The following is a 20913-nucleotide window of genomic DNA, read 5'->3' as shown; positions in this document are numbered from 1 at the left end:
TTTCACCAAATTAGTAATAGTTTATTTAGTTTAAAGTTTTCTGTTATACATGTCACCATTTTGTGGACTGTTCTGCACATGCTAAGTTTGTCAGTGAACAATAACCTGGAATATAACTGACATCATATCTAGTTTGTTATTCTGTCTGGAATTGAGTTTTTCAATTCATGTTATGATCAATGCCAGTTTTCTAATTATTTCTTTTCCACTGATATTTCAAAATGACAGAATAAAGAGCATAATTGAGTTGATTTAATATCTGAAATAAAGTAGCAATAATAGCTTTACTGAAGTTCATAATAAAAGAGCATTTAAACTGTGAAATGTTGAATAGAAGGATCATAGTTAGCAAACACATCGAACAAGTATATATGACAAGTGGAAGGGGCAAATCAGATATTAAACCATGCGAGCTGGACCCAAGAGCCCAGCATTAATTTGAGATGTTCTCTTTTGCTCTCTTTCTCTGCCTGTTCATTGAAGCTATTTCGTGGTTGCAGTCTACTTTCTGATTAGTTAACCCCATGTTTGGTAAGTTTATGTTGCATTTTCCTATTTTATACAGTGAAGTTAGAAACTGGATCAAGCATTTAAATAAGTAATAAACTATCTTTCTATAAAGATTCTCTCTTAAGTGAGATACCATAGAAAAAGAGAATGTCTCAGAGATTTGGGGGCACATGGTTTATTGAGGAAATGCTCTTCAGGGAAATCTGTAAGGAGAGGAGAGAAACAAGAGAGATATGGGGAAGGAAGAGAGCAAAGATGTAGTCATATGGTTTCAGGTAGTCTATCCTTGGCTTGACCCACTGGGCAGGTGTTATGTTCTTGGGGAGTGGAGTGTACCAGTAAGTGAAGGGGATCTGGGTGGGACACCAACATCACCAACATTGATTACCACATTGAGAAAACCCAAGGACATTAGATTGAGTGGCATTCATAATTGCCAGAAAACATTGTCAGTTCGTTTGATTATTTGATTGAAACAGAGAACATAAGAGAGGAAATTTTTTTACATTTCTTTTTTATGCATTAGAAAATTTGAGGGAACCAAATGTGGTCATTTTGCTTCTGTGTCTATAAATATTTTAATGTATCTATAAATATTTTAGCATTGTGTTTCATGTTCCTTCAAAATAATAAGTTCTTACTAAAAAATTAATAAGACAGGAGAGTCTAACCTCCTGTTTTCTGATAGCATCACAAATGGTGATCAGGAGTCTTTTAATTTTTAGGAATCTTGGAGTTTTAAAGTCCTAACAGAATATGATATGAAGAAAAGGATTTCTGAGTAAAATAGCTTATAGTATAGAATATAGATATTTAGGAATAGAAGCACAAATTCTGTCTCTGCTATAACTCTCTTAAACTCAATCTCTATCAGAAATTCCATAGTATGTTATAGGTATATTGTATATAATTTATATTCATTTATTAAAAATTTATGCAATATATTATTCTAAGTGTATGAAAGGTACCAGGGAAGTGTATTGGATTGAACTATGTATTGGATTGAACTACATTAAGATGTGAAAGACACTAAGCACATCTCTTATAGAAAGACAGCCCTACTAGAGGCAGGAGATGCTCACTTTTCGTCTTTTCCATCCCCAGCTTAGTTTTAGCATTTTTCAATTCCATTACACTTTATTCTGTTACCTGGTTTATACTTCCTCAAGGCAGGTTTCCTTTTGGTCCACACATTTGTTTTGATTTTTCTAACATGATGTTCCACACCTTTTAAAGCACCATTTATCAGTCATTTGCCTGAAGTTTAAATAAAAGTGGGGGGACATTGATATTTCTTTCCTCTGAAAGTCAATAATATAATGAAATGAATACCAGTTGTTCATATTAGCTCAGAACCTCAAAAAAGAAGCTATGTGCTTCTTTTTGTAGTCATTTTAGAAGTAGTTGGATTATTCCCCTTATACATTTTTTTAAATGTTTTATTTAGTGCCTATTCCTGTGGGCCAAGCACTATTTTACATTTGTGTGTGTGTTGTGTGTGTTGTGTGTTTGTGTGTGTTGTGTGTGGTGTGTGTGTGTGGTGTGTGTGTGGTATGTGTGTGTGTTGTGTGTGTTGTGTGTGTGTGCTCTGTGTGTGTGGTGTGTGTGTGTGTAAAATTTTAATTAGTTTTCAGAGTTTTCAGTGCTTTCAACTACTATGCTATTTTGTCAAACTAAATAATTTTCTTGGAAATATTTAATCATAGATATCAACAAGACATGGAATATAGCTGTAGAAGTTGGTTTGATACTTTTTTTCTGTCAGTGTGTCAATAAAATTTGTCGAATTTTGTCATTAGTTGGGAGAGGGGAGTTGCATATCTTTTTAGGTACTAAATGATAGTACATCACATCTTTGCCAAACTATTACTTTTAAACTTTAGAAAACTCAGATATTTTTTCCTGTTCCATTTTGACAAATATAAGTGGTTGAAAGCCTCTTATTTCTGGGACTGGAAGAATGTAAAAACTAGCTTTATATAATCTTTTTCTTTAATATATAATCTTTTTAAAATGATACTTCAATTCCTGATTTTTTAAGTGTTAATTTTTTTGTTTATATAAAATTGCTATCCTTTAGCAGTTGTTTGCCCCAAGAAAGATTTTTATATTCACAGTGTACATTGCATTTGTAGTTAAATGTTCTATAAACATCAAAATGAAATTTATAACATGAGTGCTAGTACTTAGGTTTTATTTTTGTTGCTTTATAAAAATGATTACATCATATTTCAAGAGACTGAAATATTTGAGTGAACAGAAGGAATATTTTGATAATGAAGGATTAAGTAAAACTATGTTTGGCATATATTCTTCTCTGTTCTTATATATCTGAAGGCTGATTTGGAAATAAAGAACTTCCGTTTGCCTTGACTGACAAAATATGCTAAGGTTTATCCCAGACCTGAGCTTGACTCCAGTATCTTTCACTAGTCTATCAAGTTGCTCAGTGAAACATCTTATGTAACTTTGTGAACATACTATTGCACAAGGAAAGGAGTAAATTGTGCATACAGTACTAGTGGAACTTACTAATTAAGTATAATATCAAATAAATGACCTTTGACATTTCTGAAGATATCAAATAGAACAGATGATTAAGTTCACATCAGTAGTTTCTTTAATGCAACAGACCAGGGCTCACAGAAAGAAAGTTAGGACAACACATGTGCCAACTTAAAAATTCCAAATTGTTCTTGACTGCTAAGCAGAGAGTATATTTGAGAAGTATTGCCTAAATGAGTCAAGTGCTTGAGATGAAACAGGAAACCTGGAGAGATGCCATCTGTTTTCACTGAAAAGGATAGCACCTCTCATAAAGGTCTTAAAGTATATCATGAAAGATACTGTGAACCTGTAGCTTTGGAAGAAAAATGAAAGCTAATAATTTTCAAGATCTGAGTACTTTTTCCCTTGACTTATCTTATAATTATCCTAATTTCTATTTGACATTTTCAATTTCAACTAGAGGTGACAGAATCAATGAAAGATTTTTGACAAATCCAAGTGCAGATTAAAAAAAAAAAACAATGCATCTTATTTCACTTCAATAAAAAAATTAGCAAAATGAATCAACTTTCTGTGTAACCATATGCTAGATATCTCAACTCATTTATTCATTAAATGAGTATGTATTTATATAGTAACCTTATACTTTACTCTACAACCTTATTATACAATACTTTTCAGTATTAAAGGGGACTAAGTATAATTAAAATTATAAAATTGTTGAAATATTTATTGACCAACAAATTAGATTTACTATATTGGTAGAGATATAAAATGTCTTTTCAAAGACCATTTAAAAATTCATTTTTTTCTAAAGTACAAAAATAACATACACCCATGTGTAGTAAAGCAAATATATATTTTACAAATCCTTTATTTTGATTATATGAACACAAATAAAGAAGCGGAATAATAATTCTTGGCACCAGTTCATGTACTTTACTTTCCTAGTCCTAAAAGTCTCTATGGTAGTGTCATTGGTATCTTTTTGAAGTTGTTGACACCTCCAAATGATGATATAGACCATAATATTTTTGAGAAAATATGTTCTCTAGTGTCAAAAGCCCTGTGAAACTCAGTGTATTCTACTAAATGGATGATTGTACAAATTTATTTTTAGTAGTATTTTAGCCCCAATATTTCTGCGGATATCATATTTTTGCTTCCATTCAAACTACCTTTTTTTCACAAATATTTTTACATGATACAACTCATCAAGTAAGTTTTCTCTGTGTCATTTAAAAATATTTTACCAAATTTTGATGCTGCGAAGTTACAGACCTTTAGCAGCCCAAGACAATTCTGAGGGTCTCCTTCCCTTATTCATTAATCTATTCACTTAATAAATACACACTAAACGCCTACAGGAAAATAACAAATGAGTGATGGAGTAAACATTAGCATATATTAAATATGGTAAAAATCGAGTTCTAATATCATTACGTTTAACGTTAATTTCCTCTTTTTAAAGGAGTCTCCTAAGTGCCTTGCCCTAGCCAGCCCTTCACAAGACTTGCTGGGTTGGCGAGTGTTCAGGCTGTGTGGGAATCGTTGTCCTACACCATCTTTTGGTCTATTTAGATCTTCCCCACCTTCTTTGAGTATCCTCAGTCATCAATTTGTGGTGAGGTTTTAATGAGTGACAGTGGCTTTCTGTGTTAAACTTGCATAAATAATAAACACTGGAGTTGCAAATTCCAATGCCCTGAAGGCCAGCCCACTCTAGTACATTGTGAGACATCGGTATGAGATAAAACGGTGTGCAGTTGGGGGTAGCTGTGTTGGACCAGAGAGCATATTCCCACAAAGAGGCAACAAAAATTCAGTTTTGTGCAAAAATACCAGGAATGAGATGTAGGCTATAATTTCAGTACAGATTCTGACCCCTGTCCACCTGCTTCATGCTTTCATTAAGCTGCAGACTGACACAGGACGTGAACGTGGAGAGATGGGCGTGATGAGTGAACTTCGGGCAGGTGCCATTTCGGAACATCTCAATCACACCTCTTGGTTACGGCCACTGACATGCAGGGGAGACAAGAACTCCCCGTGCTCTAATCACAGCTGATGAGAACACCCTGAGTCCTTGTACCACTTAGTGCTCATCTCACCCAAACAGTGAAGGCTCAAGTGGGCAAAAAACATTTTCACAGTAACACTTTCTGAAGTGTTAATGAAATGCTTGTTATTGAGGTCAAGCTAGCCATTACCAGCATGGGTGCAGAGAGACCTAGAGCTCATGCCGAATTTGTTGACTGACTAGCTTTGGTTCATCATAGGGAAATGGTGTGCAGGCGGGTACCTAATGACTATGCATTGTGCAGTTCTTAAAGTGAATGCAACTATCATTAAAGTTTCAACATTTATAAAGCTCTGAGGCAGTTTCTAAATAGGTACAATGAACCAAGCTTATTGTTTAGTTGGTAGCCCCAATCAATTTTTTTATCTGCATTCCATAAGGCAGTGGTTTGCAAATTTGTCTTTACATTGGAGTCTCCTGGGGAGCTTCAAAGACCACTGATGCCTATGTCCCACTCCCAGGGATAGGGACTTAAATTATCTGGACTGTAACCTCGGTGTTGGAATTTTTAAAAGGTTTCCAGAGTTTTAATATGCAGACAAGTTTGGGGCCATTTCTCTTAGGTGATTCCAGGAAGTTTGGCGTGAGAGTATTTTGACATATGCTACGGGGTCATAACCATCTGATATTAAGGCTGATGGGAAATCAAAGGAAGGAATCTTGTGTTGCTGGGAGACTATACAACAGAGAAGCAGGCATGAAGGCAAAATGGGTGAGAAGAGGGCTGGTCTCACACACCATGCCACAGGGCGATGTAAGTGCTCCGTAAATTTTCCCCGGCCTCCAGTGGTATGTCTAGAACTTGATTTGGGCTTCTTACAGAGCAAATTTGGCCTTGGCTTCCTTCTGATACTCACAGCAGACTCCTCTGAATATATACCAGCCTTGCTGAAAAGCTGACCAGTATCATCTGCCTTGGCTTTGGCTCAAATTATTCAAGAAGACTGCCTCTCCAGATAGCAGGACAGGCACCCCCCACCTCCTTCCAGCTCAGAAGATGGAGAAGAATAGTCATGCCATCACTTTGCCTATTCTAATAGAGTATCATCTACGTAAACTTCCTTTCAATCCACCCCTACCAGCAAATGACCCACTCCCCCAATTCTCCATGTGCTTTAATTTGATTCTTTACTTCTCATTGAATGTTACTAGGTATTGGTGCCATTCACTCAGAGGGTGGGTTACTTTTAATAATTATTACTTAGAGAATATGGCTCTGAACTGCTGTGAGATAAAGATAAAGCATGTGGAATTATGATTGTTACTATTGTTAGTGTTACTTAATTTAAAAAATTATAGTGTTTCATAAATGAGAACATCTTAAAATACAGTCTGCAATATGCATTTTTGGAATGAAGACTTTTTACTAATTTTAACATCTTTTAATTTTTACTGTACTGTCCTTCCCACAGCTCAGCCAAACTGAACTAACATCAAGATTGTATAGTCACCATTTTACATGCTTTTTTAAAATGAAGTCAGCTTTAAGTAGATCACTCTGAATTATAAATATACATGATGTTAATGTTATGTCATTTGCCAGAATCTCCTCTGTTTATAGGAATTAAGATATGAATTATATGGATTATATTTAGTGACGAAAACTCCCAATGAAAAGTTTATATTCTTCAACAAATGCTTATATCTCAGCTATGCTTTCCAAAGGTTGACAAGACAATCTTGAGTAAATAAATCATAGTTCCCATTTACTAAAATAAGAGATTAAAAAGTAGTATTGAAAAATGCTGAATTTTAAAATATAATCTTGACACAAAGTAGATAATTTAAACTTTTAACTGCCATGAAACTTTATCTCATAATTTTCTCTCCTGATGGGCTCTGAGTTCCAAATAGTATTGGAATTCCTCTACTAAGATTAGAGGCAAAAAAATACACTCACTTAAAAAGGTTTCTTGCCATTTATTTTTAGTCCTGTTTATTTTAGTAGGGTCCAAGTTACAGGTTTTATTAAAATACTAATTTTATAGTCTCTAAAATGGATTACATGCAGAAAAATATGAAGGGAGGGGGTTTGGGCCAAATATGCCATTCAAGAAGCAAACTTGAGAAGCAGATGCGTAAAGATGACATTTTCCCAGTCAATGACAATTATCAGGAGGCTCTCATCTGATTTCCTGCCGCGTTATGTTTCCACGACAGTTCATTGACTTGTCTATAAAAGTAAAGCTTGGAATCAATTAAGGTGTGACAACAAAGGAATTCAATAGAAGACCCAGGGGATTGTAAGATAAGTGTAGATTTTAATTCGGAAGTTTTGAGAAAACAGCTGCACAAAAACAACAATTTTTGATGCACAGTGGATCTTGACAGAAGCTCAGATCCCTGATATTTCAGTCCTGTTCATTTGTCAACATAAAGGCGAGATAGAGTCTTATGGGATTAAGCAAACTCCACGTCTAAAAATATAGTTTGACATTTCTTGAATGCACTTGACAAGACTCCACATAAAATTATATGAGCATTCTTTCCAGCTAAGAGAAGAATTTTAAGGGAGGCTGAGTTCTTTTATTCAAATTCAGATTTCATCTTTGGTTGCCATGGCGTCTTAAAAAATTTAATTTTATATCGCTGAGTTTTAAATGTTAGGTATAGGGTGTTTGAGTATAGATGGAAAATAACAAACTTTAAAAATGTTATTGTAGGGCTTCCCTGGTGGCGCAGTGGTTGAGAGTCCGCCTGCCGATGCAGGGGACACGGGTTCGTGCCCCGGTCCGGGAGGATCCCACATGCTGCAGAGCGGCTGGGCCCATGAGCCGTGGCCGCTGAGCCTGCGCATCTGGAGCCTGTGCTCCGCAACGGGAGAGGCCACAGCAGTGAGAGGCCCACGTACCACAAAAAAAAAAAAAAAAAAAATGTTATTGTAAAAATTAAATTGCATTTCGACACACACAAAAAATGAGCAAGGCCTGAAAAAAGTCAATTACAGAGATTCTACACAATAGGAAAAGTGATTATTGACTGTGTTGTCAATAGCTGTCCGTGACTGCCCTGCTCTCTGGCTTCCTTGCAGTGGTACAGCTGGCTGACAGATTGTGGCTAATGGGCAAGCGGAGAAGAAAGGTGGTGAGGGTTGCAGGATACAAGATGCCAGCGGCCTGAGAGACTGGGCTGATGCATGTGTGATGGCCGGCGCTGGTGAGGGGCGGGGATCTGCAGGAAAATTCTGTGGTGATTGGGATGATTGGGAGTCGGGGTCGTTCAATGAAAAATATTTAATGGAGAGAGAAGTGGAGGGAATTGTGTAGGTCTTGGAATAACCTTTCAGCAGTGGGGGCAGTGAGCGGCAATGATTTCTAATCATCAAACACTACAGCTATGGGAAGTGGAAGGCTGGTACATGTAGTGCCTCAAAATGCTAAGTGTTCTTCTTAGATATAATGTCTGTTACCACCTTAAAAGCTCTGCCTTCTTCGCTTTTCCTTCCCTCTGAGAAACATTTGCCAGCTTGTTGGACTTGAGCTCTTATTCTCTTTTCCTGCAGGAACAACAGACTGCAGCGTCCAACCACATTACTTACTCTTTAAAAACCTTTCTTTTTCTTTTTAAAGAAACAAAACTAGTCAGATGGTTTAGTTTTCTGAAACGAATGCAAAGGTGTGAATGCTTAATGAAGCTGAAACAATTGCAGAGCTGTGCTTTTGCAAGCTTGCTGAATGCCAGCCCCACTTTTGAGATTAGCATTTTTTTTTCCTAAACAGTGGGCCCATAATTTTTAATGGGCTTTGCCCATTCATCCTTGAAATTCATGAGTATAATGTGCAGCCAGATAATCACAAGACTTGGTGTCAAACTGTGAGGCATATAATTTCTACATGCCTATGAATTAGCACTTGATACCCTCAAATACATTTCCTGTTCTCCCTAAACATACCACTAAAAGTAAAAACGCTGACAAAGTCATTATTAATCACTTTGTGACTTTGTTGACATCATAAACAGAATAAACTTAAGTGGGATGGTTCTTGAGGTACTAAAAGTGACTCAGAAAAAGAATCCAAGCTACCAGATTGCCTGGTGAGAAACAAAGTGCTGATGTGGAAATGACAGAGAAGGCAAAGAAACAAATGTAGGCAGTTTACAGCACTGTGCCTCTCCACTCAGGCTCCGAGTTTCAAGTCAGAGAGTGGAAGGAAGCACAAAAACCCCGGCCAAACGAAAGCTGAGAGAGAAGCGGCAGATTGTAAATTAGCAGGACCCCGTCACTAACCTGGAAAACAACATGACATTTCCCGAGCTGTTCTGAGGATCAAAATAAAGACTGAGAATGTGTAAATATCCAAGCTACTCCCTGGAATAAGGCTCATGAATTTGTAATCAGCGGTAACTCTTAAATCACCAAATCGGTTGTCATTTTAGTGAGCATCTAAATTACTTTAGTCATGTACTTTTTCCTCATATATACGTGTATATATATATATATATCCATATACAGATACATATATACATATATATATATATATATATATATGATTCATCTGGTGGAAAGTCAATATATAAAAAAATCTAAGTTTCTCCATTCTTCCTTACCTTTTAAAATTTTTATTTTAGAAAATAAATGATGAAAGGAATGATTGGTTACAGTGCAAAATAATCCATCAATGAAGCTTATTTTAAGAAAAAAATGCTATTTATTTTTTAAAAAATGAATTGTACATAATTTTTCAGGAATACTACTATTGAATAGTATTGGATTTCATGTTACTGTTTAAAAAGCTATTCTGTCTGTGCCCTGTTTCAAGATTGGTGATTCTAAAGGAATTATTGTAGTTGCCATAGTAACAACAATCACATATAAAATTCATTGAGCCCATGTTCCAGGAGCCATTCTAAATGTTTTAAATCATTTGAATTATTTAGACCCAGTCCTATTAGATATATTTATTATTACTCCCATTTTACAGTTGAGGAAATGGAGGCATTGTGCGCCAAAGATTGCACAGTTATTAAGTGATTATAACCAAGAGGTTTCGTGAGCCTCGGGCAATGGGTTTATTAACGGCTACTGAGTAACATCTCACTTATGTGACACCAAAAGTGTTTTTTTTTCCCACTTAATATTTAATCTACATGCAACTTAATCCCTGGAGGTTTGTGATTGTAATTGTGTTTTAATGAAAATGTTGCTGAAGTTTGTTGTATGTGTCCCTATCTTAATAAACAAAAAATGATAAAGATAAGTTAACCCTTTTTATTTATAGTGGAAAGAATGTTGAATTTGCCTAGGTCTGGGTTCAGATTTCAATCCTATTTCTTAGGTGTTACATGACCTGGGCCTTAGTTTCAGTATTAGTGAAATGTACTGATACCTACATCCTTGTAAATCACTTAGTGTGGAACTTGGGTCTCAGTAGGCTGTCATAAATGCTAGCTGTTATTATTTTTATTACTTCCATTTCCTTAAAAGGAAAGTGTATATAATGCTCACTTTACAGGGGTTTTGTGAAGTAAATCAGTAGAATTGTATATGCTGTCATTTCTAAATGTGTATGTGTGTGTCGTATACCCTAGCACAATGCTTAGTAGTTAAAATTCAATAAGCATATAGATTAAATGGGTTAATGCACATGAAGCACTTAGAAAAATGCCTGGCACATAGGAAGACTGATTACATGTTAGTTATTGTTATTACTATGGTATCATTTAGTTTCCATCCTTCAGTTTGTTGTCCTTTTATATTTATTCCCTATTCTTGTTGATTTATGGTTATGGTAGGTTAATTAATTCATTAATTTTTATTGAATGCTTCATTGTGCCAGGTGATTTGTTAGGTCCTCATCACCAAGGTCCATAATTCAGGAAGGAGAGAATTATGTAGTGAGGAAGGTGGTGAGATCAGCTATATGTGTTGGTTTGAGGCATCTATGGGACATCTGGGTACAGGAGCAGAGTCAGCAACTGGATTTAGAAATTAAATCAGGCTCTAGACAGTCATTTGGCAATCATCAACATTTTTCTATTATTTGAAACCATGAAAGAGAATTTAAAGAATAAGAAAGGGAGTTATGCTGTATTGGAGCTCCAGAGAACATAGACATTCTAGACAACAACTGATACGTATAAAAATAAGCAAAAATAAAACAGAGTGAATAGTCAGAGACATAAGAAGAGAACCATAGCAACTTTGGGCACTGTGTGTGAGCAGAGCGTTCACGGTCCACCCTGACCTTCAAATGCCTATCCAGTTCTTCTATGACAGTTGACACAGTGCCCCTTGTTTAGGCCTTCATACAAACTTTGGGGTGGCTGCTACTGCCTGGTCCCACTCTCCCCACTTCAGATGCATGAAGCCATCTGATATCTCTCCAGGAATGGCAGTTGACACTCTGCCCTCACAGTGCATTTTTTCTCCCTCCCCAGAGCTGAATGGTGTTGGACAAAAGAATTTGAGCCTGATCTTTCCTGTTAGAACTACTCCATCATCTGTCACTCTCTGTATCTCTTAGGTCCTCAGGATCTGACCTAATGCATAGCCATTAACTGGCTGCTTGAGCTGCCCTGGTCCAGAAGCTTTTGTTGCCAAAACATTACTGCTTTCACAAATTGCTATTATCTCTTCTTTTTTTCTTCCTTTCTTCCACTTCTATCTGTTTACTGTAGCATTAAGATGGAATGGTTGAATGCATAGATGAGGTTATGGTAGTTGTCAGATCGAATGAATACTGATCACACAGAGGTCCGTGTACTTGTTCCATTGAAAACATCTCTGCTGTCATCTTGCCTCTGTTTCATAAAAGAAGACTAATGTGCATTTAGTTGTGTGGTCATCTCCATGGGTATTATACACTTGCCTTTCTCAAAATTAATTACTGAATCATAGATTTAAAAAAAAAAAAATAGCCTTTTCCAAGTTATTTTTGTACCCTAGAAAAAATCTTCAGTGATACTATCTGTGTATTTTGACTGGTCAGCAGCATTGGGTAAATACATACGGCTAATTTCTGCTGTGCCAGCTTGTGGATCAAAGACACCTCCCGGCCAGCCTCAGCCCTCTTTTCTGGCTCACTTACGTGTCTTACAGAAGACATTGCCATTTGAAGAAGTCAGCTAAAATACTTTAGAAATGGCTTCCTGCAAAGTTTACATTTTCTTCTCGGGAAGAAAGAGAACAATTTAGCAAATCCATAACGTCTACATTTAAACAGAAGTCTAGATACCAGCACACTTAAGATTAAAATTCTTCAGCAGTATGTGCATCATTTTTAAATTGCTCACCAAAGCTTTTCAAACATTCTTAATAACTTCTGTCCACAAGATGATTCCATGACATAGCATCTAGGGATATGGGGAGCTTAAAAATGTTCTAAAACCAATTTTTTTTCAAGATGAGCTCTATATTTATCTAGCAATAGTATAGAATTTCTACCTTTAGCTAAGTCTGCATTTCTGAAATGATCTTTCACTGAAGTTACAAGAAGATAAGAGAATCAGTCAGTAAATAATTCTTACCTTTGCATGCTTTGCCTTAGAAGCAATAGGTAAATGTGTGACACTTTTGAAAGCACGGTGATATAGATTTTTGATAGTCATCAGTTTTATTTGTGAGAATTTATAGCATTGAACATGAAAAGAGAAAAACTGGATTTATTTTACTTAAGCAGAATGATGATTGGAAAAACTATTTCACTGACTCCTCTGAGAAGGAAATGGCGAGCATCACCAGACACTACTAATTTCGAGCATTGTTGGATTCCCATTGATTTGCTAGTATTCAGAAATGGGAGCTCTAAAATATAACGTTCTGGGTAGCATCCTGATTACTTTTTATGTTTTAAGACAAGCATATCTAATCTTTTAATGGCATTTAGGATTATTGAAGCCACTCATCATAATATACCAGGTCAACTGGATTTTTTCTGAAGTATTTTCTTGTTTTCATTTAGCATTGAAGCCTAGATTGCAGCAACCTGTTGTTTTCTTTCTTCCCAAACACGAGGGATCCCAAGTTAATTGAACTGGCTCCCAAGACTCCTGGGGACATGGGCAGGAGCTAGGGTGGTTTGGGGAATAATGTCTTCTCCATCGCCCATGGAATACACAGTGGAATGAGGGAGACCAGAGACACAGCACCAAGAAGTAAAAATGTAAACCAAAGCCACAGAACCATACCACTCTGAGGGGCTGGACAAAAACCCTGGTCAAAGACAATAGGATGGGAGTATAGAAGAAGAGTTTTGAAATGGAGAGAATAACCTAGGAAGATTCCTTAAGCTCTAGAACCTAATAAGGGGATTTCTGAATTAAGGGGCTAGCAATCTTAGCTGTGGTCGAGTGGGCAGTTGGAGCAGCAGATATGAATACAGTGACCCTGTCAATATTCTGAGAATTGCTTAAACTAAGGTTTGGATGGTACATTTTAACCACATTCATGGTTAGTAGCACTAAGTCCTTCAGTTGGACTTTCTTTTCAAGTGAATCTATAAAAATGAATATTTGGGGGAGGTATTACCAGTAATTTTGTGGAAGAAATGAAGTTTCACGTGGTGTTTGGACCAGAGTCAACTTGAATCTTCTCACTAAGAAGAGTCTTCCAGGGAGAGCCAGCCTAAGCATTGAAAATGCTTGCATTTAGGGGAGGTGTCTTTATGGGGTGAATCACACAAGACTGGTCTGTTTCTAAATGGACAAATCAAATGTTCTAAAATAAACATGTTTTACTACTTAAGTGGTCATGCTGCTACAAGCCTTACAGTTAAAAGATTATATTTATTAGCCCTCTAGTCAGACTGTTATGTTCACTGATATTTAAGCATTCTGTGAAATCTTCCTTATTGAATGGTTAAGAGCAACTTCTGCACAGAATTCTCCAAGTACTTTGTCTTTGAAATTAGCCTCCTTACCCAGATTTACAAAGCTTCTTATCAAACACAGAAATAGCTTAAAATATTCCCAGAGCCTGTCAAATCTTAAAGCCTATAATTTTTCATTCCACACTAGTATTGTGTCTAGCCCCCCGTAGTTGATCGATAAATGTGTGTTGAATGAACACTCTTCTTATAAAAATTGCCACACCTCTTGTAGGATTTTTACATCTTTCTTCTACTTGAGTTTCCCAGAAGTTTGGGATACACTAGGATAGCTCCTAGAGTATTTATTTCCTTAATGGATTTTTATCTAAAATCATATGCAGTAAAATGTACCTTGTTTTACTAAACATGAATTTGTATATCACAGGAAATATCTCTATGGATGATTCTACTGTCAAATCATGCAGCATAACCATACTGAATGCACTGTAGTCTTGCTGGATTATAGAGTTTGTCTTATATTAAATTCTCCTCCCCCCTAGAGACTAATACAGTTTTTTTGGATGCCTAGGCACATTCTTCTTGCCCCTATTGTATTTGAGATTTATAGTGTAGAAAAAATAGAAACTGTGGGATCAGATGGTTGGGGTTCTGGCTTCGGTTCTGCCACTTCCAATCTGTGGGACACTGAGTAAGTTACATAGCCTTGTTGAATCCTAGTTTCTTTCCCAGGAGAGTAAAGAAAGTGATGTGTACAGATACACAGTTCTGAGGTTGCATTACATAATATAGGTCATAGTATGCATAATACAGGTGAGTAGTTCAGAGCCCTGCACAGTCAGAGCTAAAAGAAAAGTTATTTAGTCTCCTCCTGAAAATTCCAAACTGTCCTTTTATTTTCTAAGTTCCTATATTTTTAGGTCAGGTAAAAAAATCTTGGATCTGCAGGATTGATGGGCCACCTTGTAGGACCTGCTGCTGTGGTGATTATCCTCCCAAAACATTTTATTTGTACAAGAAATATATGAGTGTTACTGAAGCAATGGAAAAGAAAAAATAAAAAAATAATCACTCATTCCATCCACCTGAGAAAACCATGGTTAATATTTTATTTTCTTTAAAAATGTTATGCCTTTGTAAATTATTATAATTACATTTCAATGTTATATTCTAAATTCTATCATTTAGCACACTAACATGAGCATTTACTCAGTGTTATCAAAATCTTTGCAATGACTGCATCATAGCTCTGTATGATTGTAACCTAGTTCAATTAGGATTTTTCATTGTTACGTATTTAGGCTTTTTCTAGTGTTGTGCTATTCTAAATAATGATGCATGTTGTGCATGAAGCTTTTTCAATTTTGTCTTGTTATTTTCTTGTTAGAGATTCCCCAAATTAGAACTTTTGAATGCCCAAATATGTACATAATTTTTTATTGTGGTAATATAAACATAACATAAAATTTACCATTTTAACCTTTTTTTTTTCAGTGAGATACCATCAGACTGCCACAATGGCAAAGAGTCATAAAATCTAATGTTGGCAAAGACATGTGGAAATGGTCATTTTCATACATTGTTGGGCATTGTTCAGCATTTCTACAAGCTTTTAAGAAAGAAACTATCCCACACCAAAATTTTAAGTAAACTATCTTTTAATTCAGCAATTCCACTCCTAGGAATCTAGGCAACAGAAAATACTTGCACATTGCCAAAAAAGTGTATATACCAAGAATTTCACTACTGTGTTGATTATAAGGGCAAAGAGAGGGAAATAACCCAAGTGTATCTCAGTAGTCAAAGAGTTAAATTATGATAAGCTCAGATTTGAGAATAAAATGCAACCATTAAAAAAAATGAATTAGGGATACATATGCCTTCATGGAAAGTTTTCCATGATGGAAAATGTCTAGAAGCATATATGCTAAACTATTAAAAGTTAACTATTTTTAATTATACAGTTCAGTGGCATTAATTCTCATTCCTGTGGAACCATCATCACCATTAATCTCCACCACTTTTTCATCTTTCCAAACTGAAACTCTATATCCATTAAATGATAACTTCCATTCTCTCCTTCACCCAGCCCCTGGCAAGAAACATTCTACCTGCTGTATCTATGAATTTGACTACTCTGGGTACCTTATATAAGTGGGATCATATAATATTTGTCTTTTTGTGACTAGCTTATTTTACCTAGCATAATGTCCTCAAGATTCATCCATGTTGTAGCATCTAGCAGAATTTCCTTCATTTTTAAGGCTGAATACTATTCCACTGCATGCATATACTACCTTTTGTGTGTTCATTCATCCAATGAAGGATATTTGGGTTGTTTCCACCTTTTGGCTAATATCTGGCTATGAATATTGGTGTACAGATATCTCCTGAAGTCCCTGCTTTCAGTTGTCTCTCCAGAATTGGAATTGCTGTATCATATTGTAACTCTGTGTTAAATTTTTTGAAGAACCACCATACTGTTTTCCGCAGCAACGGCCATACTATTTCACATTCCCACCAGCAATGCACAAGGGTTCCATTCTCACCAACAGCTGTTATTTTCTGTTTTGCTTTGTTTTGTGGTGTTTTGTTTTGTTTTTTTAGTAATAGTCATCCTATTGAATGTGAAAAGGTATTTTACTGTGGTTTTTATTGGAATTTCCCTAATGATTGGTGATGTTGAGCATCTTTTCATCTGCTTATTGGCTATATGTATATCTTCTTTGGTGAAATGTCTATTTAAGTCCTTTGACCATTTTTAATCAGATTGTTTGTTTTCTGTTATTTAGTTGTAGTTCTTTATATATCCCAGATATTAACCCCCTATCAGATATATAATTTGCAAATATTTTCTCCCATTCCACAAGTTTCCTTTTCAACTGTTGATACTGTCCTTTGATGCACAAAGGTTTTAAATTTAGTTGGATGAAGTCCAGTTTATCTATTTTTCATTTTGTTGTGTGTGCTTTAGGTGTCACATCCAAGAAATCATTGCCAAATCCAATGTCATGAAGGTTTTCTCTTATTTTTTCCTCTAAAAATTTAATAATTTTAGCTCTTTATGTTTAGGTCTTTGATTTATTTTGAGTTAATTTTTGTATGTGGTATAAGGAAAGGATGTGAGTTCATTCTTCTGCATGTGGATATCCAGTTTTATCAACACTATTTTGTTGAAAAGACTGTCCTTTTACTGTTGAGTGGTCTTGGCTCCCTTGTCAAAAATCACTTGGCCATATATGCAAGGGTTTATTTCTGAACTCTCTATTCTATTCCATTGGTCTGTATGTCTCTCTTTATGCCAGTACCATATTGTTTTAATTACTATAGTTTTGTAGTAATTTTTGAAATCAGGAAATGTAAGACCTCCAACTCTATTTTTCTTTTTAAGATGAACTTTTTATAAAACTGAAGTTTCTATGTAGAAATAAGCACGTTCATTTTAGGCCAAAGAACCAAGCAAGTTTCTTTCTACCTTCTGGAGGGAGAACCAGTAAATTTTACATCCTGATAGATCGATGCACTCTTTTCCCTGTGACTTAATTTTTTTTTTATTTTAAACTTTTGTTGGGGAAATAATTTTAGACTGAAAAAACCTTTGCAAAAATACAGAGTGTAACTTTGTATCCTCCAACCTACTTCCCCTAATATTAATGTCTTATATAACCATAATTTAATTATATGAAAGAGAAAATTGGCATTGGTGCAACGCTATTAACTAAATACAGATCTTATTTGAATTTAATCAGTTTCTCTGCCAATGTCTTTTTCTGTTCCAGGATCTGATACAGAATTCCACATTTTCTCTTTGTAATTGACAAAAAAACTTTGGAGATATACCTTTGAGATGACACAAATGTTCTATTTCTCCTCAGACTTTTGCCACTAACTTTAGCATCCATTAGTGAATTTTTCCTGAAACAATTATTACTGTGGTGTTTGCCTAGTGGTGATTTTGTATTTCCCTCCTTCTTTCTACATTCATTGATTGGACTTCTTTTGAAAGGAAGAACTATCCCTTCTTCCCCATTTATTTATTTAGAGCATATTTTTAAGCCTCTTAATACAGTTAGCCAAATTGATTCCTAAGAGATTTCTCCTGAGTTATGCTTCTTAGCAATAGTATTTAATATTATAATAAAAATGTTTTGCTCAGTCAGTGGGTCAACATATCACCTTCTCAAAAGGCTCTCTCTGACTACCCTATCTATGTTAGACTCCCCCAACTCTAATATTCTCTATTTTATAAACTGAGCACCATGAGAGAGAATATCAGGGGACAGTAACTTAAAGGGGATGGTCAGAGACAGTAAGATTTTTGCTGAGACCAGAAGTATGAGAAGGAGTCAGGCAGAGAGAAAACGGAGGTAAGAGTGTTCCAAGCAGAAGAAACAGTGTGTGTACAGCCCTGAGACAGCTAAGTCACTGGTGTACTCAGGAAACTCAAGGAAGGCTAGTGTGGCTGGAGCATAGTGGGCAAGGCAGAGATGCTTAGGAGATGAAGTTGGATGGTAAGCAGTGGCCACATCTGGCAGAGTCTTGAAGACTTTGTTAAGAAGCATGGCTTTTATGGTAGGGACAGTGGAAGCCACTGGAGGAGGTAGTTTCAACGTTGTCAGTTCTGTTATTTACGTCTGAATTTGTTTCCTAGGGCTGCTATAACAAAGTACTACAAAATAGCAGGATTAAAAAAAGAGATATTTATTCTCACACAAGTTTGGAGGCTAAAAGGCCAAAATCAAGGTTTTAGCAGTACCATGCTTCTTTTGAAGACCCTAGGAGAGAATTTTTTCTTGCCTTTTCCCCGCTTCTTGTGGCTCCAGGCATTCTTTGGCTTGTGGCAACATCTGTGCCTCCATCTCCGCATGGTTGACTTCCCCCCGTGCATCTCTGTACCTTTATATAGTGGCCCTTCTCTGTCTCCCTCTGTCTCTCTCCTCTTCTAATGAAAGACACCAGTCATATTGGATTAAGAGCCCACCCTATTCCAGTTGGACATCTTAACCAATTACATCTTCAAAGACCCTATTTCCAAATAAGGTCGCATTCTAAATAAGGTACTAGGGGGAGGGATTTCAACATATCTTTTAGGAAGACACAATTCAATCCATAACACTGCCTGTATTTTTTTCTTTTACTTTTGCACACCCACCTATATGGTAGGTTTTGGTAATTTTCAAAATCTACCCTGTTGTCAAATTGTCCCCCTTCTAAGTAGCCTGTTCTTGTTTTACTAATGTAATAACTTCATGTATTTTGCTTAGGCTATAAATTAGAATTGTTTTTGCATTGGAATTTTATAGTTGGGAGCCATTTTCCCTGATGTCTAGTTGATTGCCTTCTTTTGAGTTAGAATGTTCATTTTTCCATACATTTGTGGGATATGTGTAATTTCATGAATTGTCTGTTTTGACATTTATCCTTTGATCACTTAGAACACTAAAATTTTTCTTGCTGTCATCTATAAGTACTTAATATGGAAATTATATTAATGTTTCATCTGTTAAATTTCTGCACAAAACATCCCAATTTGTTTTTGGTACTTAAATATTTATTTTTATAAAATATTTAGTTTGGAGTTTTTTATGTGTTTAAGGTTTTTTCTTTGAAATTTCTTTTATACATTTTGAGCACAGAAAATTTATTAAGAAGTCAGATAAATATTCTCCCCATTTGATCTTCTAGTTTTTTGTGTGTTTTTTTTTGTTTTTTTTTTGTTTTTTTGATCTTCTAGTTTTTATGGGTGAATTTTCTTTACATTTAAAGAGCTTTAATGCTTCTTTTTCCTAATTATTAAAATGATGCACTTCATATCTATTTATAAATGTAAAATAAGTGGTTAATGTTTAAGAAAATTCAGAAAGGTTTGAGGGGAAAACAGTTTCCCATACCTCTATGACTCACTGGTAACTGCTTTTTTTTTTTTTTTTTTGTGTTACGTGGGCCTCTCACTGCCGCGGCCTCTCCCGCTGCGGAGCACAGGCTCCCGACGCGCAGGCCCAGCGGCCATGGCTCACGGGCCCAGCCGCTCCGCGGCACGTGGGATCCCCCCAAACCGGGGCACGAACCCACGCCCTCCGCATCGGCAGGCGGACTCCCAACCACTGCGCCACCAGGGAAGCCCTGGTAACTGCTTTTATTATTTGGTTTATTTATTTTCAGGCTCTATTCCATGCAAATATTTTAACCATATTAATTAAATCTCTGTGTACAATCTGCAGAGTCTCAATTTTCTTGACATTATGATCACAGCATGTTATTGAACATACTTTGTAAATATTTTTAAAGATTGCCAAATGTACCATCATACAGATACTTTAATAAAGGGGTCAGAGAACTATGGCCCATGGGCCAGATCCAACCTACTGTTGGTTTTTGTAAATAAAGTTTTATTGGAATACAGCCACACTCGTTTGTTTACATATTGTGTGTGGCTGCTTTTATGCTACATTGGCAGAGTTGAGGAGTTGTGACAGAGACTGTATAGACCAAAAATCCTAAATATTTCCTATCCAACCCTCTACAGAAAAAGTTTGTAAACTTTTCTCTAATATACTTTATTATTCTTTGAGTTTTGTAATTTAAGTAGTTTACTTCTTTTGACTTAATATATAACATGGCAATGAAATTTTGCCTATTACATTTTTCTTTACCTTGAGTTTTCTTAGGCCAGAATTTTGAATACCTTTAATATAGTTATTTGTTTATCCTTTCCTTCATTCAACAAAATATATTAAATATGTATTTTATAACTAATGCTGTATTAGTTTCTGGGGATACACTTACAAACAAGATACACATGATTTGTTCCTTCATAGAGTTTACAATTTAACAAAGACATATATATTAAAACATGTTGAGCATTTAGACAAGCATTTTGATAAGCATTATACAGAACTTATTTAATGAGATTATCACACGTCAGAAAATCCTGGCTTAAACTGAGGAGGTCAGGCCACTTTTTTTTTTTTTTTTAAGTGGTGGCATGTGAAGAATGAAAATCAGTCTTCAGGTGGAAGAGTCGCATTGGCAGCAGGAATATGGAACCTC

General features: G+C 35.7%; 1 protein-coding gene across 3 annotated transcripts in view; it reads left to right on the top strand.

Annotated features, from left to right (window-relative positions):
• TMEM117 (transmembrane protein 117) overlaps window positions 1-20913 on the top strand; it is a 566206-nt gene that overhangs the window by 293353 nt on the left and 251940 nt on the right. The gene's annotated exons all lie outside the window — the stretch shown is intronic.

This window comes from Phocoena sinus, chromosome 10 (assembly GCF_008692025.1).
Source record: "Phocoena sinus isolate mPhoSin1 chromosome 10, mPhoSin1.pri, whole genome shotgun sequence".
Classification (NCBI taxonomy): Eukaryota; Metazoa; Chordata; class Mammalia; order Artiodactyla; family Phocoenidae; genus Phocoena; species Phocoena sinus.
Note: the sequence above shows the minus strand (reverse complement) of the source record. Positions and strands in the feature narration are given on the sequence as shown.